The 27,116-nt window shown below is 38.1% G+C and overlaps 1 protein-coding gene across 7 annotated transcripts in view; it reads left to right on the top strand.

Annotated features, from left to right (window-relative positions):
• The window catches only part of SUPT3H (SPT3 homolog, SAGA and STAGA complex component), a 288,464-nt gene that overhangs the window by 117,139 nt on the left and 144,209 nt on the right, over nucleotides 1–27,116 (top strand). For 2 of the 7 annotated variants that reach the window (XM_075497785.1, XM_075497784.1), the window contains exon 3: nucleotides 23,551–23,758. The exons of the other annotated variants lie outside the window; for them this stretch is intronic. The gene's annotated coding sequence lies outside the window, so the exon portion shown is untranslated. The remainder of the gene's footprint in view (nucleotides 1–23,550; nucleotides 23,759–27,116) is intronic. 7 annotated transcript variants of the gene reach the window in all.

Here is a 27,116-nt window from a genome sequence, read left to right as displayed (position 1 = left end):
TCTTTATTTAGATTTAGCTAAAACTTTTTTAGCATCAAATAGGTTTTTTTAAAGTGCAATTTTTCAAAATTATTTCTACAAATATTTGCAATTCCTAGTAAGTTCTGATTTTCAAGCTCAAATTAATGTGCTCCAGAACCTTCATTTTAGAGATGAAATGTCCCAGCCTAATTTTTAAAAATTAGGCTGGATAGGAAGCGAGAGATATCATCTATAGTGTGTACTTTTGCCAAGCAGAAGTCTTGTTCTTGAAAGTTTTTATAGCTTCTCTGAGGGCAAATATAAAAATGAAGGACCTGTGTAGGCCAAGTAAGAAAGTTACTTGATAACATGAAACAAATCAGTGCATTTAATTGTTATTGTTCAATTATTATTTGCTGTCTGACCCAAAGGGTCTGAAGTAAAATAAAGTTCAACCTCTCTTTGATTTCCTGAATGGTTTTGAATCTGATTCTTTGACTGCATAACAAAGCGTAACACTTTGCTGTGTCTTGTTTTTGCAAGAAAGTTAACAAAATACTATATATTTTTCAGTAAAACGTGTGAGGGCTGACAGAATTTGCCACCATGAAAACTATTTTTGGCAACTTCTGTTTATAGCCTTTGAAGTAAGAACTAATAACATACTTTATTTGCAAAAGTTCTTCAATCAAGCCAGTTAAAAGCAGATTTCTTACTACATATTTGCCTCTGCATTATTGACTGAAGGAAGATACAATGCTACATGTTTATATTGGTGATTTTAAATTTTTGTATCTCATGAGCAGCAAACCAGTAAATTCAGAAGTTAAAGAATCAAGAAGTTAAAAATCAGCCACTTTAATAGCAGACGTTTTTAACTTTCCAGGAGAAAAGATAATGTTGTATCATTTTTCAAGCTAGGTGCGAAGAGTAATTTATAATCCTTCGTTAGAGCTCCTAACTATATTTCGCTGATGGATGAAAGGATGGAAGGAGATTTCATTCATATTTCCTCTTTTAAATATCCTCTTGCTCTTAACATGCGTGCACACTCAAAGCCATCTAGTCCCCCAGCTGTGCCAGCAGGGTTGCATGAAGAGAATCAAAGATGAGTGTCATTGAGTCTTAAGAACATGTAGCGTATTGAGAAGTCACATCATGAAGTGGTCATTTGTATTCATTAAATCTATGCTGAAGAAGAGGAGGTGAAACTCGTGCTTTACCCACCTTGACAATCCCCTTTTTTCAAATGCGATGGTAAGGATTAGGGAAAGAGCCGCTAATTTTTTTGCATTACCTCCGTTGCAGGAAAGGTCGGGAAGGATGTAGTAACTTTGTTATTTAAAAACACTATACAAATTTTGAGGATGTCCACCTGACATTGGTAAATTTAAAGCACTTTGTCATCCTGTGTGGAGAGCCAGCCCAGGTGCCTGCCGGCCTGCGGCTTAGGATGTGGGTTTCTTTGGGCCGGCTACGTCCAGAGGCCGGGGAAGCAGGCAGGGCATGCAAAATGGGCAGCAGTTCGGAGCTGCCGGTAGTTGCGCTACGACCTTGCATGCATTTTGGATGTGTGACCTCTGTGGCTTGTCCTCTTGTGCCATGACAACTCAACATTTTCAGGCTCTGTGTCGGTGATATTAATGGCCAAAATGGAATTCTCTAGAGCGGGTTGTAAGAGAAAGTGTAAAGTCTTGGGTTTGAAGCACTTCAAAAAGCCTTTCATAAGTTTTTGTCTTATGAGTATGAACTTCTTATTAATGGTTTGATGTGCTGCTTATTTTCTTTCGCATGTGAGGTAGTTGTCTCTCAACAGTCTCGTATTAAGTATTTAGTCAGTAGTAACTGTTATATTACAAATAGAATATGCTTATTAAACATCTTCAAACAGCTTTGCCTAAAATTTTAGTGGAATTTTTAGTGACATTTTTCCAGAATGTAGGATGTTATAGGGCAAAATTTTTAGTAGGTATCTCGGCACTTGCCATTTCAGCAGTGTGATATTTGATGGCAGCTTTATTCTGGTTACTCTGTGCCTGGGTGGTTACTCTTTACTTCAGTGTTTTGAAGTGAAAGAATTGAAATGTAGTAAAGAAAAGGCTGCTCTTTGTCCTATCCCTGGGTGTAAACCCCTTTAATAATCATAAAAAGTTTTCGAGCATTTGTAGTGGCATTTTTGGTTGTGTGGGGTTTTGGTGTCGTGTCTGTGTGTCCGTCCCCCCCCCCCCCCCCATATGCCAGTAATTGGTTTCTGTGGACTAGATGCTGATGAAAAGGATTTAATTTCTGACTGTTGTTTAAGGTGAAAAGGGAAAAGAAGAGGGTTGAAATATGAAAGGAAGCAGGGAAAAAAAGGAAAAGATAGTTTTTGCTTTACTTGACAGTTGATATTTGAAAAGTGTTGTCATTGGAGGCAATGCGAGGACTGCTGTCCCATTGACTGCCTACTGAGAACGATGTCCAAGTCCCAGCATTGCAAGGGGGTATTTTGGTGACGGGATTGCAGCCTGTAGCTCTGGCTGGGACACAAAGGGCTTTCCAGCCATGTTTCCCACTTCCTTTTCCTAACTACAAATTTTCTGCTGCATTTCCCGAAAGTGCGGCACAGACTGTTGTCTTACGCCTAGTTATATCGTTACCTGAAAATCTTGTTAAAACTCATTTAGTTTACTGATGAGAATTCTGCAAATGAACAGATGTGACTCCACGTGGGTTTTCCTTTGCAAATGTTACGTTGGAAAGTGAAATAAACTTTTTTTGAATAATCTTAGGAGTCTTCAGAAAGCTGAAAGGGACAGGAGGAGCTCCCTATGCTGAGTAAGGACCAAGCACACACAAATGGTTTTCAGGGCATATTTGCTTAGTGTGTTCTTCACTGGGGACTTTCAGAGGGGTTTCACAAGAACTTTAACATCTCCCCTGAATCTTATTTGCTGTAAAGCTTTATAATGGTGCCTGTTCCTCCCTGGTACTCCACCAGAACTTAGTCCTGTGGGTTGTCAGTGTGTTTCCTCTGGTGAAGTGATTATAGGCATTTACACTCTATATTGAATATCTGTTCTTTTTGGCTTTGGTCAACAAGTTAGGACAGTTCTTTTACAACTTTCTGTAGTGCCAGGCATGGGAACAAGGTGCTCGTATATTATAAACTTAAAATGATACAGTATTTTGTGCCAAGGCTTACTTTGCTAGGGCTTGTTGGTTTCTCGTATGAAGCTTTTCAACTCTAGCACATGAAAGCCTCCCAGATACTCTAAACACCCTGAATCTCTGCAGAGATGCTAATGAAACAGTAGTTAAGAGATTAAAGGCCTTTGGAGTATACAAGCTGGATGAAAACCAAGTCAAGAGAGGAACTAAACAGTCCCCTTGTATCCTCATCTAACCTGATTTCTTTTTGCTAGTTGTAAAGGTCTTTGTGATATTTGGAGTTGATGCGTGCTTCGCTCCTGATAAGCATGAGAAACCACAATAGTAATTACGAAAGTTCATTAATTGAGACAATTTCCCCCCCCTCCCCTATATTCAGTCTAGCAAAGCATATTTTTAAACCGTCTGTCTAAGGATGATTTCTGTGATTCTACATTTTCTCTATTTTAAAAACATTTGAACAAATGTAGATTAATACCACTCTTCCAGTTTCTCCAAGCTGTATACGAACATCTAACATCTAGGTATGACCACAGCAAGTTAATACATTTTTCAGTATCTCTTGATTTATATATGCGTGGACTAAAGTTGTAGTGGTAGTCATATTCTTTAAAACACGAGCTGGCATACTTTCAAACATGGTATATTTTTCTAGTTGTAGAAAGTCATCCATCTTAGGTTGCAAGCACTAACATCAGTTGTATCTTAAGTGGCGCACTTAAGGGATACTGTCAATGTTTAGAGTAGCTGATGCAACATAGGAAAGGGAGCTTAAAAACATAAGACGACTGTATTTGGAAGAAATAGGAAGTATAGGAGGAATTTGTTTAATTATTACTATGCCAGCTAAAATCCAGCATAATCAGCTGCATTATTTACCAGAAGCACAGTCTGTAATGATTTTTTTTTTTCTAAACTTACTTATGAAAGGTTTAACTGGTGATTCAAAATATTCTTTTACTGCATCTGAAATTGCACTGAAATTTCATGGGTTCCCCACATTCAACGTGATAATCCATGCCCATCTTTCTTTGGGTTTTCAGTCCTTACCTGTGTTGCTGTTCCATTAATTGGAATATAGGAATGTGATAGAAATATAGGAGTGTGATTGCATGTTAATTGTGCTTGCACATTAATCATTCTCACCAGCAGTACTCTTGTAATTTTTTAGTTGGTGAAAAGGCATGTGAAGGCATTTAACCATATTTCCTACGTAGTGTATTCCCAAGCAAAGTACCTCTGTTTATTTTATTATACAAAGAAATTCAGCATTAAAATCACATCTAAGGACAGTGAAGACTAGAAGTTTAACTTGCCCTGCTTACGGCTTTGAAAGAAATGATGAAAAAATTATTTCCATAAAGCTATGGATAAGGTAGGGTGTGTTGTTTCAAGCTTGGGTAACTTGTGTTAAAAATAAAATGACAACATATATATTATGTCACTCATTGTTACCGGATTTTTTTTCAAGATAAGTTATTTATCAGTGGTTTAGAACAAAGGGCTTTGTATTTTCAGAAGCATTATATGCTAATTGCCTATGCAGTTTGTGATGATACTTTGGTAAGTAAAAGTAACATCCAGAGTCAATTTGAAATCTAAACCAGGTAAGAGATGTAAGACACCGTCAGGATTTTACTGGTTATAGGCAGCTGTGATATATTAAGTGTATTATTTTTCATTAGTGTACAGGAGTAGATCAGTGTTAGTGACATCTTCTATATGACTCCTTATGTATTCATCATGCATTATGTAATGTTTGTCATTTATGTTGGTTAAAATGGCTGTCAAAATGCAAATGCTTAAAAACCTGTAGCATTAATTAGGTCATGTTATTTGAAATATCCTTGAAGTATGTAATGTTTTACCATGCTATTAGTTTCTGGCTTTTTTTTTTTTTTTTGTCAAGTGTAGTAGCTCAAAGTATAACTGTCAGACTAATTACGTGACATTTATTTTGAATAAAAGGTAACGATAGGGACAGTAGCAGATCTTGAGTGTTTGGTGGGTGGACTCCTGTGAATCGTCTGGGTTTCTTAATCTAAATATCCCTGTCTGGCTTTTGGGAATAGAGCAGTGTTGTGAAAACAGTGGCAGGAATGATTCCAAATCATACATAGTTTCTTTTACTCTCTCAGTGTGTACTTTATGAAATAAAATGTCAAAAGGTGCTTGGTCAGTGTTGACATGGAAAGTTAAGGTCTGTAATCTCACAGAAAAAGTGATCCAAGTCAGCGTCCAATTCACGTGCTGTAGAAGTCTAAAATCCTTTTGTAGTTTGTGCAGCCTAGAGATCTAGTCATATCGCCGTAATATTGACCCTACATTTGGTCAACTGAGTGGCTGTCTGGATTCCAGTGACTGTATCGCCTGAATCTCTGGATGATTTTCAGAGTGTTGAATCCCACGTGCATGATAGGTACTGATTGGAAAATGAAGCGAGGTAAATTAGTACTAAAACCAAAGCATCTTTTTAACAGTGAGATAGTCAATAGAATAGTTCAACAGAGGGAAGCAGTGGTGGGTTCTTCATCTGCCTAATTTTTGTGGTCAAATCTGAATATTAATCTCTTTAAAAAGCAGAGCTCAAGAAAATGACACCTGTGACTGTGAGTTGCCCCACTTCCATTAGCCTGTGAAACCTTTCCCTTTACCAGCTAGAGGTGTGCCTGCTTTTCAGGAAAGCTTTCTAGTCTTTCTGTCTTATCGGTGATACCTCAAAAGGGGGAAGGGCAAGTATGAAGGCCACAAATCTATGGTGTGGGGTTTTTTGGTTTCAGAGGAAAGGGTTTGGAAGAGTCCCATTTGTCTTCATACTACTGAGACATATTTTTTCCAGGATTCTTGTGGAAAGACTGCATGTGCCGTGGTCACCAAAAGATTTCCAGTTGGGCTGGTGCAGCCAAGATCTCTTGGATATTTACAAGACAAGCTAGGGCACAGTTAATGTTGATTTGGAAATAGCACCTTTTGCGTTCCTCGCTCCTGGGGTTATTGGTAGCAGATTGGAGAATGCTCGTCTTTAAGCATTTGTTTGGGTTTTGTTTGAGGGGATTTTTTGAATTGACGATTTTATTCTAATAAATATGAGTACATTTAATATAGTAGTTATTCTCAGAGTCTTCAAAAAGTGTAGACGTGAACCTTATTGAATCTTCTGAAAAAGTAGACGAATTAATAAACACCGAGCCCTTCCTCTGAATTGGTTCCTCTAGGACAAAACTACCACTGAAAAATTTAGGAAGTGCCATCGATTTTTAGCTATTTTTCTGTTTCAGTACATATAGATTAGTAGTTGATCTGCTGTTATCCTACAAGATCTTCACTAGTAATTCTTCGGCAACTTTGCCATTGGTCCTGGTAAAGGAACTATGGACAGAGATAGTTCTTGTTAGCGTCCCAGGCCAGCCAACTCGTGATCCAAGTTCTCTGTCTGAGGACTTGTGTTTGTCTTGACTTGTACCCAAAACCTATTTTTGTCTTTAAGTGCATCGGGGAATTTAAAGCAACAATAGTGGGAGCCAAGAGTCAGAACAGGAAAAACAGATAGAAATGATGTCAACCAGAGGATAGCAAAAACCTTGCTAGTACCATACAAATTAATGATATCAAACCGTAGAAAGGTTTGAGAGTTAAGAGAAAACACTCCTCCATAGGGAGGCTGCATTCAGATATAGGTATTCATATAAATCCATTAGGTGGTTTCAGTGTAAGCCTCACTGGAAAGATATTTGTGTGTCATAAAACCACAGTGTTGTACAGTATTCTGTCTTTGACAAGTCCATAGAAGAAGTATGTTATTGTCAGTGCTGAGTGTGGGAGGTTGTCTGTTTTCTGATAGTATTAAAGCCTGCATTTTTTGGCAGAGACCTGTTTATTTTTATAAGCACCTAATTTCCCTACAAAGCCGTTTGAGCTTCCCTTGCTTGGACAGCATCTCAATCAGGTTCTTAAAAGAGAAACCCCCAACCCCCCCATTGCCTCCCCACCCAAACGACAGCAGAAAAACTTCTCTTTTCATTTGCTGAAATGCCTGTCTGTACCAATAGCTCAAATCTTGACACTGCTTTCTGATAACACAGGTTCTGTAATGTTGCATAATGCACTTTTCATTCATCCTCTCCTTACTTGAGCTTTTCTTTCCTTGGCCGAATTTAGAGAGAAAGACAGACAAAGGATGCCACCATTTCTCTGCAAAACTTACTGATAGAAATGAGGAGCTGGGGAGCTTGGGGAACTGTGTCTTTTTATTTTCCCTTTTATCCTGTAAGGTATGATGTCCATTTACTCTTGCGCCTTCTGATTCCAATTCATTTGAATACTTGCATCCAATTGAAGTTTAAGCAAATAGTTTTCTACAGAAGAGGAAGACCTACTTGTATAATGTGAAAATCTTTCTGCCTCCATAAAATTGACTTTGCGAGCTGCGGTTTACATACACAAGCCATTCACACACATGCAGGAAGTTTTCTTGACTTTTGCTAACGACAGTAAAGTCAATGAAATTAGAGAATAAATGATTGGTTGTAAATATTTAGTGAACTGTGACTAAGCACCTTTTAATAGAAAGTGTCAGTGTTTTAATTCCAGAGGCTAGACTGTTTATGAATAGTTATATTTTATAAGGTACTTTGTCATGGCTCGCGAGATATTTACGGCAAATCTTTTTTTAGTGATTTTTTTTTTTTTATGAAGAAAACTCATATGAGAATTTCCTGAACGTACCAAGCAGGCTCATGATTGCACAGTATGACACTGAAAACAACTTTCCTTGCAGTTTGTATTTTCTTCTATCTTGATGGACTGGGGTTTCAAGACTAGTGTTATTACCATACCTACCTTTGTAGATAATGGCTTTGTGGGAAAGCAGAGGGGGGAAAAAGAGAGGAAAATGTTTGTGCAGTTCTAAAAAGATACTTATAGTCCCTACTTTTCTGTAACTGTCCGGACAGATGCCAGAGAAAGTTCCTATCAGGATATACGAGTCTGTTTTTTGGTGGTTTTGTTTTTGTTTTGTTTTTTTGTTTGTTTGGGTTTTTTTCTTAAAAAAAACCCACCCCACCTTATTAATATTATTTTTGTTGCTTGATTTTTAAGCATTACCTGCTGCTCCCTGTCAAAGTGATGGGAAAAAAGTAACCATTAGATGATGATTAAGCTTCTGGGGGAAAAAAAGGGAGGAAAACCCTCATACATGGAAGTGATTTTTCCATCCAGCTTTGTGCAATTTTGTGTTTTACTCTGTCAGCCATTGATGAGCAAATTTAGTCTCCTTAAATCCTTCTTAAGCTGAGGTTTAGGAAGGCCCTCAGTTGCAAAGTCTTGGAAAGTGATTCAGCGAGACTGCTCTACTGAAATCTTACAGACGTCTAAAGCCAATAAGGGATTTGGTGTTTTCTAGGCATCAGGCAAAAGCTCTTGTGAATTGTAAAAAATACCCCTCTCTTATCTGGAGGAGGAGGGAGGTGTTAGGAGCCTGAACTCTGCTGCATTTCAGCAGGAGGCAAGGACTCCCTTTAGTACATAAAATCCCCATCTCCAGGGACTGTTTTCCTAAATAAGAGTCACTCGTACATAAGCATCGCTGTTAAGAGTAGTTAGCAGCATTCAGAAGCTGAATACTTTGTAACTTCTCTAATATTTAGTATATTTTTCCTTAAAGGTGATATAAAGCATGCTTGCATGATTAGGGATTGACTTCTCTCAGCTGTAGCTTCACAAGCAGATTGGAGTCAGTGTAGTTTCATGGATAATTAAATACGAATGAAAATTAAAAGTATAAAAAGAGGCTTTTCTTTGTTCAGCAAATGTTCCCCATTTTATATTTTTTCCATACAATAGTTTTTAAATTGTCTCCAATTGATTTGATGAGTCTCTTTCGATTTGTCAAAGGCAAGATGAAAGTAAGTAAACATGGATAAAGGCAGTGGAGGCTAACCGTGAAATTTGTTTGAATCCTAGAAACTTTTCAATTTTTTCAAAAAGAAATGTTAAAATAGCACAATTCTAGCAGGTCATGGCCAAATGTTTTTCAGAAGACTTTTTCTACTTTTTAGATGGGTGAGTCAACCCTGCAGACATTTCTATTGTACCTGGTAATCTCCAGTTGCATTATAAAGCTAAGATTTAAAAAAAACGTATAAACCTGCAAAAATGAAGGCCAGCAATTTCACATATTTTTTTAATCCCCTTTATAGCCTGTCTATGTCTTCTTTTGTAAGCTTAGTCAGGAAGGCAAATGTGACTTCAAGGGGTTTTTCTCTTCCTGCTTTTACAAAGCAAAAGGCCAAAACCTGCAACTTGTTTGTTTGTTCCTTCGTCTTCAGTGATAATAATGAATGTGTCAGCAGAATTTTCAGAGGAAAAAAAAAAAAATGTGTTCATTCCATTGAATGGAGAAATAGAAGTGTTAAGATCGTGGCTCTTGGGTGGGTTCCCCCCCCTCTTAATAAGGAAATTGTCTCGTGGATCTTCTCCCATACGTGTCTGTAAAGACCACCTCTTCTCCCACTGGCTGCTGAATATCACTTCTCTTGCCATCCCTGGTAACCACACTAATTGCTTACATGGAAAAGGAATATTAGGAAAATATTAAGTGAAGCTAAAAATACATTAAATATGATATAGCAGCTGGAAACAGGGAAAGCCAGCACCTTCCACCAGCCAGATCTCCACGGACCACCAGCAAAGTGCTCCGGGGGCCACTGCAACCATGCAACCACATAACGTGCTTTGGAACATTTACATCAAATATCACCTCCTGCTTTTTACCTTGACCTCAGAAGACTTCCCCAGCACATGATAAACAATAAACTTACATAGTGTGCCCGAGAGACTTAGGTTCTAAATAAACTCTGTATGATGCCACACATTTTCGAGGAAGCAGAGCTTACCGTAGACCACACAAATCTCAGCCACGAGCACCATTGCTTGTGTGTTGAGTGATGCCAAGCTGGAGCTCTAAGAAGCGACGACTGTGCCTGGGTATAGAAGCACAGTCAGGGTGGTTATTTAAAAAAAAAAAAAAAAGAGAATACCTCGGTGTTTTGTGGCTGCCCCCTCCATGGCACCTGGGGTACCCCAGAGCTGTGGCTCTTGCTCTCTCTTCTCCAACTCCGAAACTGAAAGGAAGGAAACGAGAAGTGTTCAATAACTGCAGCATGAAGGGAGATGTTAATTACTTTCCTGTAACAGATCATTCCGATACCAAAAATTACATTCGTTTTTGCCTCTGTAGTGTGTGATTCAGTGAAACCGCAGCTTTTCTTGGAGAATTTGGTCTTTGACTCCAACCATTGCTTCCTTGGCTCCTAAGGAGGAAGAGAAAGGGCAAGATGAGATGCTGAATACCGTTCCCTCAAGCACGGCAATTCCTGACTTTTGTCTGTAGAGATTAATTCTTATTTTGGAAGTTCGGTTCTTTTTAAAAACTGCTCGCCACTGAGCATCTGTCAGTATTGGTTAGGATGCTGCACATGTACTTAATTTCTGCAAGAATTTTTTCTTCTGCAATCGTAGCAATGTGCTATAAGTAGTTGGAAGCGTTCGTTGGAATGCCTTTTGGACTCTCTGGTACGCTTTTTTATTTTGTCTAGCTTATCTGTTTTGATAAATAAGGGAATTAAGATTTTACCTGATATCATTTCACCTTTTGTTCTGCAGATACAGATAAGAAAGCAAAGTACAGTATCCATGATAATGATTTTCTTTGTTAACTCATGTACTGGGCATAACGCTGGGTGGACTGTGTATAAAAAAAAAAGAATCCCTTTTTAAATGCTTATATCTGATTACTGGTTTTGCCCCTACTTGAGCAGCCTGAAATTTGTAAATTGATATTATAATTTCATTTTAAGATACTAATTCAATCCAACTATAATTTGATAGTAAATTCTCTCCAAATTGTCAATTATTCAAATCTAAATGCTTGTCAATAAATAGCAATAGTCATGCACATTTCGCCTGAATTAGCACAGCTCACGTTTGTCTTTTTTTATTGAGAAAGGTCAGAAAATACAATCTTCTTTTTTTTTTTTTTGAAAGGATGCCAAGTTGTCCTTTACATTGACCCCTTTGAACTACCATCAATAAAGTGAAATAATTGACTATGCATTTTTTTCATGTGATGTTCTGTTGAGCCCTATGAGAGTGATACTTGTCCCCCTTTTTCATCTTTTATTCTTGACTCATAGCTTGTACGTGCTGCACTATAACTTCGGATCCTTCTTTTTAGTGTTCTTGTATTATTATTATTAAACAGACAGTGCATGTTTGGAATTGCAATTTTGCTTCTTTCCTTTGTGAACTAAGTATTTTTCATATTTTTGAAAATTAAATTTTTGAGTGAAGATTTTTTAGGCGCTCATGCTTCAACCCTAATTTGCTTATGAGGAAATCTTTCTGAAGTCCAGATATTCACATCTTCTGTTTCCTACTTTCCACTGAGCCACTTTTCATTGCAAAAAAAGAAAACAGTTTATTCTGAGAAATCTAAGAAAGCTGTTTCTTATTTCCTTTTGATCATCTCTGTACTCAAAGTGATTATTTAATAATTTTAGTGCACAAGAGGGTCGGTGTAGCCTATTGCTTCTGTGTACACCCCGTCCCTATGTCTTGGGAGGGACCTGGGGTAAAAGAAGAGAGGGCAAGTATCTATACTGTCCTTTGGACAAATGGGAAAACAGAGGTTTGATCTATAGATTGTGTATACAGGAATATCTTTTGCCAGTATTTTCACCCTCTGGTTTTGGGGTTTTTCTGTTGGGGTTTTTTTTGGTGTGTTTTTTTTTTTTTTTTTTTTTTTTTTTAAATCCCATATATTTCATTAAACAATATATTGTGTCAGTAATAAAATGAGAAAAATAACTTGTGTTTTTAATGAGGCATTAATTGTCTAAGTCAGGATTTAGTGTCTGTGCTCAGTATAACTGCTAGAGAGCACATTTTGGACAAGATGAAAAACTAAAGTGTAATTAGTAGACACGGATGTGGTCATCTTCCAAAGTCCTTGCTTTTGTTTTTGTAGCAAATAGATCAAGACTAGGGTGACTGTAAAACATCAATATTTTATAAAACCCTTCTTTTCTTGTTCCAAAAATTCTGCCAAATTGTACTTAAATGAAGTCTTCTGAGGAAAAAGCCTGTAAGAGTTCTTGACTATAAATACATTTTTGTGATTTTAAGAAGAATGCGGTATTTATAATGGATTGAACCAGAGATTCTCTGCTCTGTGTTATCTTTATAATGTTTGCCATAAAGTGCTTCCAGGCGACATCTTGACTTCTGTAATTTTTTTCTTCCTTTTCATTGGTGCCTGGAACAGATTATTGTGGGTTATAACATTTTAAAACATTTAAGTAATCCATTGGAAAGCAGGAAAAAGAGCGCACCATTGATATGAAATTGCACTGACTTTCCAGAAAAGATTGTATCACAGAACTTCCAGTTTCTTACTCTAGGGAGAAGGCTACATAGTTGGATTTCTGAAATAAAACACATTTTTAAAGCATTGTCTTTTTCAGTGAAATTGATGTATCTTATGGCAGAATTTTACTTTCAGAAAAAATGAAAGCATTGGTGTGTTCAGTGCATTCTGAAGTATAAACCTAAATTAAAACCAACTCTTCAAAAGAATTATTCCATATTTTAATTGTTGTGCATCTTTTCTTCTTAGTGGATATATTTTATCTGTGCCTAGTGGGGAAATAATTTCTATTTCTATTTTTCACTCACAGGTTCAGTGATAACACGGAGTAACTACTGTAACAGTTCCGAGTGGGTTTGGGTTTTGGTAATTGGGAGGTTGTGGTGCTTCATTAGTTGTGGAAGGCATGAACTGCCATGCCCCTCAGTTGTGAACTGTAACTTAGAGCACAGATTTCCAAGCTATGATCTGTGGACCACTGGTGATCCAAAAGTCACACTGAGTATTTTACGGCAGTTTTGTTAATATATATATATAAAAATAGGTAAAAAATTATCTAGAAATACTGCAAATATTCATTTCATAGTTAGATTTTGCAGTGTTTGTGAGGAATGCTGACATCGGTAATGCTCTTTTGGTCTCAAATATTTCCATATTTTTCAGATAGGTTATGTTTTTTGACACCTCTATTTTTCTCCCCATTATTACAGGGAGTACTGCAACATCTATCTGACACAAGTACTGCAAAGATGAATAACGAGAACACAGGCTCTCTACATGCATAGGTGGACTTTTCATATCATTTTGTTTTACTATCAAAATTAAATCTAATTTGCTAATTTACTGTTAAAATCAATCTAATTTGCAAAGCCTGATTTGTCAGTAGCACCCTTGTTACTACCCAGCAATGGGAAGCATAGGGGGATAACCGTTGCTTTTTCTGCCACGGACCAACTGTGGACAAGTTGCTTCCCTTCTCCAGGCAATGACTTCAGGAAGGGTAGTAAGGTAAAAGAACTGACGTTATAAAATGTGTTAACATCTGATAAGGAAGTGTGTTGAGAACTGGATGCAATTATCATCCTTTAACACCCAAAGATCTCATTCATGAAGTTGTATATGAATTTTTAAAACAATGAAAAATGGTCTTGACGTTTTGGAGAATATAAAAAGAATAATATTATTTCTCTAAAAATTAGCATGAAGCATTCATCCTCATTTATATTTTGTATCTTGTGGATTAGTTTAAATTGTCTTGTGGTTTTAATCTAGATTTAAAATAGCTAGGGATTTCCACAGTTGGTTAACACTTATAATGTATATATACAATGAAATGATGTTTTGAGTTCCTGCTCTCCTCATCATTTTTTCGCCCTGTCCTCATGAGAGCAGACTGAAAATTCATCTCTCTCGGCTTTGTTAAATTCCATTAGTGTTTGGGTATATTGTTGAGATGAACTTTTTCCTAGAGCAGAAATGACTGATCATAGTCCAGTCTGCATAGTCTAGAAAGACAGTTGTCTCATTTATTTCCTGAAAAACGGAAACCCTTTGTGAATGAGCGAATGGAACAAATTATGTTATACAACTGGAATAAATTATATCTTTTTCCTTTGCCAGTCATAAGGATTTGTAAAATTAATTTAAGACACTTAACTGTTAGAGTTTGGTGTGTTCTGATTAGTATACAATGGTACTGAAAAGGGTTCTTGCCACAGCTTTGTGTTGGGATAAATTTGCTGATTTTCAGCAGTTAGAAAGTGTTTACAATAGTATAAGAGAAAAAAAGAAACCCCAAACAAACCAGGGTGAAGTCTGTTGTTTTTTGTTAATAAGCAGGACTTTTAAAAGCACCTAGATAACATAGCTGCCCATAGCATTTACTTATTGTACAAAATCACGCTCGTTCTCAGCCAATGGGTATTGTACTTACAACAGTTTACAAAGAGTAACCAAGTTAGTTCAGTGAAACCATATGTTTCACAAAGAGTATTCTGTAGAGCTTTTAGCAAAACTTAGAAAATTAGATTTTGTTGGAATTTAAACATATTCACCCTGAAAGATATGTACCTATAAATAGTTTGTTGGAAGTAGACCTGTATAGCATCTTGCATCAAAATTGACAACGCTTTGCATATTGACAGTTCATAAAGCAATAGACCGTGGGGGAGGAAAAATATTTTAAAAACAGTTTACTCGAATGCATTTTCTAAGTTGTGTTTTTATATACATGAATTCGTTTTTCATGTCTTAACTGTAGTCATAAAAGTTTAAGTACGGATAATCTTACAACACTTTCTGCTTGAAATCAGACTTTAATTTACATATTTATTCTTCCAATAACATAATGTACAGTATTCTGCTTTCATTTTATGTGTGATATGGCTCATGAAGAGAAGTCATGGCGACTGGGGAAAGTTCCTTCCTGAGGAGTGGAAGAAAGCAAATGCCATTTCTGTCTCCAAAAAGGACAAGAAGGGAGGATGCAGGGAATGACAGACCAGTCATCCTCACCTTGATCCCTGGGCAGATCATCTAGAAACCATTTCTGAGCCTGTTAAGGATAAGAAGGTGATTTGGAGTTGTTGGCATGGATTTACGAAGGGGAAATCATGTGTGACCAACCTGATAGCCTTCTATGATGAAATAACTGGTGCAGTGAATGCTGTTTACCTTCACTTTAGCAAGGCTTTTGACCCCGTCTCCTGTAGCACCCTCACATACAAGCTGATGAATTAGATAAATGGATGGACAGTGAGATAGACTGAAAACTGGCTGAAGGGCTGGGTTCAAAGGGTTGATATCAGCAGCATGAAGTCCATCTGGAGGCCAGTTACTGGTGGTGTGCCCCAGGGGTTGATCCTGGGGTCAATACTGTATAATGTCTTCGTTAGTGACCTGGATGATGAAACACAGTGCACCCACAGCAAGTTTGTTGTTGATACAAAACTGGGAGGAGCAATTGATAGGCCAGATGGGTGTGCTGCCATTCAGAGGCACCTCAGCAGACTGGAGAAATGGGCCAACAGGAACCTCATGTACTTCCACAGAGGGAAATCCCAAGTTGTGCCCGTGGGGAGGAATAACCCCAGCCACCAGAACAGGCTGGAGGCTGACCATCTGGAAAGTAGGTTTGCAGACAAGGCTGGGGTTGGTCCTGGTGGACACCAAGTTGGACATGTCCCAGCAATGTGCTCTTGTGGTAGCATCCTGGGCTGCGTTAGGCAGGCTGTTGCCAGCAGATCGAGGGAAGGGATCCTTCCCCTCTGCTCAGCACTGGTCAGACCCATCTGGAGTGCTGGGTCCACTGCTGGACTCCCCAGTACAAGAGAGACATGGACATACTGGAGAAAGCCAGTGAAGGGCCATTAAGATGATTAAGGGACTGGAGCGTCTCTTGTACAAGGAGAGGCTTGAGAGAGCTGAGACAGTTCAGCCTAGAGAAGAGAAGGTTCAGGGAGATCTTATCAATGCCTATAAATACCTGATGGGAGGGAGCGAAGAAGACACAGCCAGTTTTTCTTCAGTGGTGGCCAGTGACAGGACAAGAGGCAGTGAGCACAGATTGAAATACGGGAACTTCCACTTAAACATAAGGAAAAAACTTTTACTGTGAGGTTGGTCAAATGTGTGGGAACAGGCTGTGCAGAGAGGCTGTGGAGTGTCTGTCCTTGGAGATACTCAAAACCCAACGGGACACAGCCCTGAGGAAACTTATTTGAGCAGGGGAGTTGGACTACCTATCTCTACATGTCCCTTCCAACCTCACCTGTTCTGTGATTCATGGAGTAGCAGTGGTATAGTGGCATCTTTTTTTTTTTTTTCCTTTTTTTTTCCCCTTCTGTCCTGCAAGACAGTAATTTTCCAGGTATGAATATGAATTTATTAAGGCAAAAATTGGATACAAATTCCTTACTGCATATATTATAGTGTATTTAAAGAAACATTAACAAAAGTTGCCGTTTCTAAAGGGAAAATTGAGGATATTTTTGGTTTCTACAAGTTATTAAAACATTCAAGATCAGCTTAAGAACAAGATTCAGAAGGTTCATGCTTAAACAAAACACTTTATTGAGTCAAGACAGAGTGACCTCCCATGGAGTTGGGAGACTTTAGCATCTCTGAAATTCATTCCCTGAGGATTTTGTGTTATTCTTGATTTATGCTGATGTCACTGAGGACAGGGTTTGTCTTTATGTGAGAAGAATTGGACTTTTCATTTGGCAAGATGTTAGACATTGTTAATCCTGCTGTCTGGCAGACTTTACTATTTAAAAACTCACGGTGTAAACAAGTTGCTTCCATTTTTAGGTGAACAAAGTTGCTCTTTCAAAGGTCTTGCCTTGTTTAGATCTTAGCTTAGTGGTACAATGAACTTGACTGATGCCTTTGGATGTTGCTTTCCACCATAGTAATTGAGAAGTATCTGTAGTGGAGACCGTTAAGTAAGCATTAATGTTTTCAATAAGCTCAAAATAATTATTTATTATGAAGTATCTTCCTGGTTTTAGAATTTTAATAATTATAAGCATCAATGAAGTTTATTTCAGACTCCAAATATAGAGTTCCAACAACTGCCTGTTAGTTGCAGGTGACATACCATTTTAGAATGTGATCATATCTCATTTTTAAGTATTTTAAGTTACATAATCAAGATTTCTTTTTGTGTACTTGTTTAACATCACAAGACTCCCCAGTTCTTGGTTAAGCTTAGTTTTCAGTGTTTCCAGCAATAAAACTTCTGTTCCTTCTGAGATGGTTACAGAGGGGTTTAGCTCTTTTTTCCAAATGTTTTCCTTCTAATTTGCTCCGAATGTTCCTTTTCTAAATTTTATCTCTTTACTTATCACAATGTACTTTTGAATAATTAAAGGTATTATGTAATGTCTCTCCTTGTTGTTGTTGTTTATGCTTTTCCAATATCTGCAGACATCATCACGGCTTAAGTTTATACTGAAAAAAACCCATTTTGTAGCTGACATTTCCATTTCTTCCTGTGCTTGCTGTTCTCACTGCCATACACATTTTGGAAAAAGTATTTTCCTTAAGCTGAGTTCCTTTTAGTAAAGATTCAATAATTTAGTAATCAAATTCTTAGAGTTAAAATTATAATATTTAAACAAGTGAACAGGACGTCTCCACTTGCTGAATGAGTAGATGGTAATTAATTTCAGTAAATTCCTGTAGCTTCACCTGGCTCCATGAAAGTAGGAGAGCGGGGAGTTACTGTTGTTGACATCGTCAGGGTAGTGAGAGAGATTCCTCAGTTATTAGACAAGAAAATTGTCATGCAAAGTGTAGGTCTAAGAAAGGAAAATGTATGGTCTCCCTCCAAGAGTTAGAGAAGGTATCAATAACGCTTTCAAGCATTATAGAGACACAGGAATACTACCCGGGGACAATGGGACGGGATGGGACGGACAGACAGAAAAGAGCTGGTAGAAGAAGCAATGCTGGAAGAGACTTTGAAGTCAGTACTGATTAACTCAACTTTATATGCAAAATAATGTAATGACTGTTATCCAGTTAGCGGAAAACTATATAGCCAGTTATCTATATACCTACCTACATACCTACTTCGATATACAAACTGCCTAGTCTGTGCAGCTGTATATGTACGAGCAAGTTCTAGTCTTGTGTCAGTCATGCTTACTTAAATACATGCAGGGTTAGCAGTTGGGACTATTTTCAGTCAGTGGCAAAGGTGTTAAAAATGCAGGATTTTGACTGGAATTAAGGCACTGAATTTAGTGCCTGAAATATAGGCACTTCTGTGTGCATCCGCACGTCTCCATCAACTATAGGAAATGTAGGGTTTTCTGTGTGTTGTTCTGAGACATGTCTTGGGGAGCTTAATGATGTAAAACTCAGCAATAGTTGATAGAACAAATCCATGTAGTTTGTCATGGACAGGAGGAAGCACCCAGATTTGGGCGCTGGGGAGTGCTCCCAGGTCCTACAGTTTACATGTAATATATGTAGATGAACATATACCTTCTGGTTTCCAATGTCCTCTGGAGAGGACTGCTTGAAATTGGGAATTGTGAGCCCTGTTGCATTCTCCATTAATTGTGGACGTAAGAGGAACCATATAGATTAGATAGGTTCATTTTAAAAGGCAGCATGATTCACAGTTGGCTTCTTGCATCTTCATATGAGAGAATGAGGCTATTCTACTCCTCTCTTCTTGGGTTTCACGATAGCATGGCTGCATCCTAAAGTGATCAGAGTAACACGGAGTAGCTCAGTGCAGCTGAAAATAGGGGACCTCATTATTTGTCCTTGCAGCTCTTAAGTTAGCACCAGGAAGAGAGCCATCCTGGAGTAAAACGGACGCTCAAAATATCCCGAGTCTACTTTTTCAACTGTTCTTTCTGTGAGGATGTAAAAAAAATCTGTATGCTTTGTTTTTATGTAATTTGGCACTTAAATTTGTTAGTACTTTTCTGTAATGGGCTTAGTGCAACCTCTTAGTAAGTTTACACCACCCCTGTATTAGGGAGAAGCTGTATTTGCCAACGTTAGTGTAGACCTTGCTTGATTATAGAGCATATGGACTGCACAAACTGAAGTCTGTGATATCGCTTAAATCAGCATTTCTGGTTTCCTCTTCACATTTAGGACAACTCCCCTAGTGCTGAGTGGTAAACGCTCCCAACAAGTCAAAAGTCATGGAGAAATGAACTCTCCCATTTGATCCCTTTCTCCTGATAGACCAACTGACTGCTTGGTTTAATTCTCCCAAACACGTCTCGGTGCATGCAGCGCAGTTTGCCTTGGTCCTGCCCAGAGCGGGTGATCTGCTCGGTGGGACTGTAATCTGTGCACAGCAATTGGAGTTAAGGAGCCCTGGAGCCCTGAGGGTGTAAAGTGCAGGCAGGTTATTTAGAAGTTGCCACACAAGCTTTTTAAAACCACTGTCGGGTGGTTACTGATGTGCCAAATAGCACAAACCAATCTGAATCTCCAAGAATTGCTTCTTGCAAAATGCTAGTGTTTTCTTCCAAGTTTAGCCACTGAAAGTCGTGGCAGAAAAAATTTAGAAAATAACCCTAATTTTTGTAATTTCTGTAATTTCTGTATTAAAATTGCTGTAGGTTTTGAATGCTTGTTTTTATTGTAACTTAAACATGATTTTTTTTCTAAACTTTAAAGAAAAAGCTAACGCAGCTACAACTTGCAGTTTGACTTTGTCTCTCTCATACTTACAGTAAATCCTGGTAAAGAACTATGTTCAGTGTGACGTATGAAACCTATGTAAACTTGGTTTCATTAATCCAAGCAGATAAATATATTAACTGTGAACTCTGATTGGAATTAAGATTACCTTTTCTTTTTACATGGGCTTTGGTGGAAGTTACCTGGTGAGCAGATAAACATGTAAATAGCAATACAAATTCCAGTGCTTTTTCAGGTAGAGCTGGTAGAATGTGCTGGTTAGTTAACATAACTCAATGCTTTAAATTGTTCCCTTTTTCATTAAGCTAAGGCAATAAGCAAGCAAGATTATTTAATTTTTAAATTAATGTCCCTTTGCTAAATTCACTGACGGTATGAGGAAGGAATGATGTCTACGTAACAACAATCCGTCACATCATCTCTCTCCGATATAATGTATCTTAACAGAAAATAGAAATAATTTTCAGACCTCGTTGTTTATACCTCTTTGCCCTATTGCAATCATCGTTTTACTTTGGGCAATTTCTTCCTCCCGGATTTTGTTCTTTCTTTCCTCTTCCACTCTCCGTTACAATGTGTCCTCCTGTGCGTGTCTAATCAATTTTCTGGTTTGGCACCAGTCATCTCTTTCCTTTCAGACTCTACTTCTGCCTAATTTGTTCAGCAACAGCTGTAGCAAACAAAATGGAGAGAGAAGAGCTAGCTTTAGCTTTAGAGACTTTGAAAAAGGTACTGTCCTTATTTTCTCTGGCGCGTCTATTGCAAGGACAGGCTCATTCCTTTGCTTATCAGAAAGAAACCTTTTTGTGTCATCTAAGGGACCAGATCTCAATATTTTTATATTTGTCTTCAGAGTCAGCCTCTTCTGGCACCAAGCTGAATTACTTCAATGTATTGTATTACTGATTTTCCGAAGTTTGTTGTTATTGATTTTTAGTGATTTGCAGTGCTTGTCCTTCTGGTATTTGAATTGCTGGAAGTTTTCTGGATGTTCTTGTGCTCAGTACTGTAAAACTGATTTTCTTTGTCACCACCTGGCTGTCAGGTCTCAATTTATATACTTAGGAGGACACTTGCTTATAGTATGGAAACATCTCTGAGAATTAATATGCTGCATATTCCAAGTGCATTCTGGCCAAACAGCTGACAAAAGAAATTTACTGTGTATTCTTACAATACTGAGGAGATGGGAGCCCAGATATTATCCAGTCTAAATATATCTAGTAGTTGATTTGTCCTCTGTGATTTTATGGGATCCTTGCCTAGTTTTAGATTTGTAACGGTGAGCAATTATGTCTTGATCATATTCTGCTTGGTTGGTCAGGTAAAAATGCAGGGTGGGAATCAGCTTGCTGGTACAGACACCCAGGTTCAGATGTCAGCAAGTAGTTGTCTACATGTGAGTTAAGTCTAGTCTCTAGGTTCCCATTATGTGTTGGCTGAATACCTTCCAAGCTCCTTTGATTTCTTTTGGATCTCTTCAGTATGTTTTTGTGTGTGTTTCTCCATGTGCAACTACTTGCCTTCACAGACGCACCTAGTCTGAGTCTGATACTTCAACAGATGTCCTAAGTCAGGAATTGCTGAATGCAGGAGCCTCAAGCTCAGTCATTCAATGCTGGAGAGCCTCAATCCTCCCGGGCAGACACACACACTCAACAGGTCTCTCGAACAAGCCCCAGGCCCCACAGTCTCCCCAGCAGCTAGTGTGGACCTCCTGGTTCCTCCAGTAGCCAACTCACAGACCCTCTGGTCTCTCCAGTATCTAGCCCAGATTTATGGCCACTTTGATACGTGGATCCCAAACCCCTTATCCTACTCACCGGCTACACTCCCACATACACAATGTGCACCCACTCAGGTCTTTCCCATTGCTGGCACTGCAGGCACATGGACCCCTGTGACCCACAGTCCCACTCCAGTTGCAGGCAGGAGCAAATAAATATCTCTGTGCTGAGGACAGAAAGAAGTATCTGCTTGCCCTATGTGAGATCTTCAGATGCATAACAACTCCTCAAGTCTGGAGGTCCCATTTCTGCTGCTGCAAATCCTTCATGTAGAAACAGAAAAGGAAAATTGTTAGGGATTTCTAGAAAAGAAAAGAAAAAAAAGCATATTTCCCACCAGTCTACCTCACTGCTTTTATACTTTTCCTAGGCTAGATTCATCACATTTATTCAAGGTGGTAAATTCCACATGAGTTGGGGCAGCTTTGTTATGGTATGAACTCAATAGAAGCCCCAGTAAGGGAAACTATTTATTCTAGCTTAGTGCACTCCCAGCCACCCTGGTTATACTTCCTTTCTGGCCAGGACAGCTTTTCAAGGCTGTGGAGGATGGGAGATTGCAGCAGCTTTCTGTCTCCAAAAGTCTGCTCTCCTGGTGGTCTGGCCACCTGGAGAGCTCTGCATCAGGGTTTTTGAAGCAAGCCTGTGCTGTGCCTGGCCCAATACCTTTCGCAGGCATTTAAAACCCTAAGAAATGGAGCAAAGAAAGTGCTTTATCTATTTCTGTAACTGCCCAAGATTTTGAGGTTCTTACAAATGTAGGTCTCTGCACCATGGGTAGCCGTTGTACCTTAGCATGTGCCAAGTGTGTGTGTTTACACATAGTATGCCATGATACTTCATGTAGGCATTTAGTGGCTTGGACATTTACCCCTTTTGATGAGCCTGGAAACATCATTACAGGAACTTAAATAAATTAGAAATAGAAGCTAAAAGTAAACAATAAAAGAGCTGCAGCAGTCTTTTTTTTCCTCTATGCTACTATTTTAATCCTCCTGTGAAAATCCGGGTAAGTTGATCACTCCCTTGTAAAAATGTTTCCTTAAAACGGACAAACCTTTGAAATTGGATCTTCTAAGAGGGCTTTGTTGTTGTATGACATGTCTAATGGGTAGATGCTTCTATTATCAGGACAGTTTTCCATATCCTTTTACTGTTTTGATGCACTGCTAATGATATATTTTGTTATATTTCTTCAGTATTTACCTGTGGGGAAACAGCTCTTTTCTATTTTCAACAGAATTTTTATATGTTTCATAGCAAGACTTATTTATACTTCTAGCGAATGGAAGGTTCTTTAAAAGACTCTCTAATGAACCGTTAAAAGCAAAGCACATGTGAAATGAAATTTGTAAGTTATATTAAAACATCAAGTTCAGGTTCAGTTCCCAGAAGGAAGGGCACCAAATTTTGGTTTCCTTTTTTTTAGGGTTTTCTTTTGGTTCTTAACCTACCTCGTATTCTGCTACTTGGCAAAAAATCTGAGCCCCTTGACTCCTAGTTTAGTGTTTATTCTGCTATGCAGAAATACAATGGCAAAGGTGAAGAAGAAAATGGAAGGTTTTACTACTTTAACTGCTTGTGCATTTGTAATTATTACCTCTGGTAGCAGAACGGGGGGAAAAAAAGGTTGTGTTTGGTATCTTACAGAGTATTATCTTCTAAGCATGTTAGAATCTAGAGCTGATGTCAAGAAACATATCAAATGCTATACAAATACGATTAACAAGTATCAAAGCTTTAAATTTTTTTGAGTGTCTTAAAAAAAATCCCGTATCCATTGCAAAGAAAAAGGAAGCGTCTGTGGGTAGGTGTGGTGGTTTTTACTTTTTGCTGAAACCACCATGCCAGTATCTAGTTTTCTGTGTGTGGGAAAGAAGCTGGCAGAAGTTACGTGGGAAAACAGCGGAGGCAAACGGAGATAGAAATAGCTTTTGAAGGTAGAAAGAGTGTAAGCGAGGGAGGAAGAAAGTAGGTGCACCTGGAACGTGATTTTCTATGCAATCGAGTAGTGCAGTTGATTTTACATCTCTCTTCTTCGTGTTTCAGCATCAACTCTGACATATCCTTTAGCATCAGAATGGAGCAAAAAGATTCGATATCTGTCCCCTCTCAGATCAACGTGCTGCATCTTGGCTGCATCTCTTCTCCTTCTCGTGCCATTTAGGGAGCTGATAGTGACTTGTGAGAGAGATTGCTAGACGCAGACAGGGAGGGCATCTCAACGTAGAGGCAGCATCCTGCCTCCAAAACAGAGGTTTGTTCTTGTACTTCGTCGTCTTCGGAAAAGAAAACCAAAAACCTTTCATTTGTCTGTGTGGAATGCTTGGTAATAAAACTGTGAACAAAATAAATTTCTGTTCAAGGTGATAATAGTGGCAACCAGGCGTTTACTTCTCTCTTACATAATGGTTTTATTTTGCATTTTAAGTCTTAGAAAGAAAGAAAAATTACTTTTAAATATTAAAAGGCCTGTAAGTAAGAATGAACAACATATTATGGTTGTGATAACTGAATTCTGTTTGGTTTTATATACCTTGTGTGATTTGAAAAAGAAGTAAATTTCCCTGTCAATTTACTACATTTTTTATTAATGCACCTTAACTTAAAAAAAAGAAATATACTATGTTTTATCCTATATGAGCACTTGTTTCGAATCTGAGATGTCTTTAATATTATTTTACATTCCAGTGTAATATGGTAATAAACATTTCTATTTTTATATGTATTTCCTATCTAATATCCAGGTATTTGCAGTTTATAAAATATTTAACAAGAACTGGATTGTTTGCTGTGCTGTGCTTATAGTCCTAGGAAGTAGCTGTCATTATAATTCATGTACATCTGCACTCCTGCATAACAGGGAGAAAATTATTTGAGTTGTGCTCATTTTAGAGATGTTGTACAACACATTATTAAACACAGCCATCTCTAAAGAGATGCTGATAGTCTCAACAAGAGAGGCAAATGATAGGGAACAAATACAGAGTGTAATTTCCTCATGCTGTGACTAGTATCGTACAGTGGCTTATGCTCAGATGTTGCCCAAGTAGTTCTTGTGCTCTTACACATATCAAGCTGAAAGTTAATATCATTAAAATTTTAAATGCTGTTTGAAAAATACTGGATATAATTTCATTATTAGATTAAAAAAAACCAACCTACTATATAATTCTTTAGTTGCTTATAGACAAAATATTGTTTTATTTTACTGCAGGATAGAATTCTTTTGTAAGGAAATAACTGATATATTCAGTCGCCTATGAAGTTTTGAATCTTGCTAGTAAATAAAATGTCACTATTTTTATAAGAAACTGTAGTGTTATTTTTAGCCTGTGCTATTTCATTTACAGTGAATATGTTTCACTATACCATTTTTCTTATTTTAAAAACTCATGTTTAGGAGGAGAGAGAATATTTTTTTAGAAATGGCCTGAGGAAATATTTGAAAGCATAGCAAGCTGTCTTTCACTGTAATGATATAAGACTGGAACCGCATTTTTTTTATTTTTCTATGCATGTAATGATAAGGTATGTTCAGTGAGCCAACGTTGGGCCCCATTGACACCATTTTGGAATTAACAGCTTTAAGTTTTAAAAATAATACAGCCAAAAGTCAGATACAGAGGGACCAAAAGTAGAGCAACCAGTAAACCTTTAGAATGGTTAATGACTTTGATTTCATGAGACTTCCATTGATGGATAATTTTCTTTCAAAAATATTGCGCCTGTTTTAAGATGCTGGAGTGCAAATGCCAGATACTAGATGTGAGCGAGGTTGTTCTGATGGAGAGATTCAGCTTTCATGAAAGCTGTGACGTGCAGGTGTCCAGGCGAGTGTAGACCATAGCTCTCCACCAGCCTTGCGCTGCATATAGGTGATGTAGGAAGTCAGCTGAGCAAATTTCTTGAAGTAATTTACCCGTGACTGGCTGGTTTTTGTTTGCCACAGTTCTGGGAAACCAGGGGGTTTTGCTGTCACAGAGGGAGAGAGGTGTGGGTATAGGAGGCAATTGATGTGGCAAGAGGAGTATCCCATTTTTCCAGAGCTCTCTTATCACTTCTGTATACCATCACAGTCACGTTTCTCTGGTCCTTCACGCATAGGTAGCAGGACAAAATTTTGCGTATACTATGAGAATGCCTGAGTCAGTTCTTGATCTTGTTAATCATAACATGGAAAAAAAGATGCCCATCTTTTTTATGTAAATAAAAGAACTGAGATAAGAGATAGTGAAGGATTTTGATGTTCTTGAGTCCTCATCACTTACACAAATGACTGAGTAGATAGGCAAAACCAGTGTTACTTATTAATATCATCCTTCTTGACTAGGTAGTATGGTTGATACATTGGGAAATTGTTTCAAAGTTGTGTGTAGCACAGAGAAATTTGTGAAGGGTTTCAATATCTATATATATAACCACGAACCATACCTTGAATACCCCATTTCTGCTGTGTGGGACTGAACTGAAAATGTAGGGTTTGGAAGCAAAGAACAGACTGTAGTCAACTAAACCGAACAGCATCTTTTTGCACTTCATGTGATGAAGAGAAGCCACATACAGTAAGAGACCTTTTCCTTTCTCTAGACTGCAGTTCAGCTACCCAGATGAAGGTAGGGCTTAGGGAGGGCTTAAGCTCTCTAGACTCACTGAGCTGGACTGATTAGGCGTGGAGTTTGGTTGCAACCCACAGTCATTTTGGACACTAGAAGACCTTCACTGGGTCTTCAACTGCCCCTCTGAAAGAGTGCAGCTACCAACAAGTAGTAAATCTGTCAGCCCCACTTGAATCGCTTACATGTTTCAAATTAGGTGCCCCTGTACTCTGCCTGGATGCGGAGCTGAAGCACACCATCCCAATCTCCGATGAATAGTTTCAACAGGGCTTTTGGGGCATTGTATAGGAAAAGCTCAGGCTCTGCAGTGGGTCAGAGGTGCTACAAACTGAAGGTCTAGCGTGCACATTTTCTGCGGTGTCTACAGTCCCTTTTAATAGGCTGGTGGTGGCCACTGCCCGACCCAGATCAAAGGAGCAATCCCAGCTTTAACTGAATGACTAGCAGTTAAGGCAAGCGTAGAGAGCAACTTCTGGTATTACTTAGAGAAGATAAAGCCTTGCAAAAAGCCTATCATACCAATTTCTCATTTAATGATTCCTGTTGCAATGACTTAGCCTTTTGTTTGCGATATTATATGAACACTATCATCTCTTTATGACCTCCTGTCATTTAATCTTGCAGTGTAGACTTTAAGAGCCTCTCATATATTACTATGTATAAAATTTTTTACCTTTAATTCATAGTAGTTCCTTACATATCTTACCACTGGCATCTAGATTTGAGATAAAATACCTGTTAGCATTTTATCTTTTAAAATAGTTACTTGGTAATTTTTTAGGCGAAGAGGGTTGCAAATACAGAATTACTCCTAGTAGTGCACATCCTACAGCTTTGCCTACTCTTTTTTTTTTTAAATGTTCCTACAAACTGGATTTTCCTCTGTTTTCCTCAAGTTTTCAGTGTTTCTCACCATGTATTCTAATACACATTCTTGCAGCAATTTTGTTCCTTCAGTCAGATTATTTTGGTTTATATTCCTTGCACCACACTGGG

The sequence above is a fragment of the Mycteria americana genome, chromosome 3 (assembly GCF_035582795.1).
Source record: "Mycteria americana isolate JAX WOST 10 ecotype Jacksonville Zoo and Gardens chromosome 3, USCA_MyAme_1.0, whole genome shotgun sequence".
NCBI classification, from domain to species: domain Eukaryota; kingdom Metazoa; phylum Chordata; class Aves; order Ciconiiformes; family Ciconiidae; genus Mycteria; species Mycteria americana.
The sequence above is the reverse complement of the archived record's forward strand: the minus strand, read 5'-3'. Positions and strand labels throughout refer to the sequence as shown.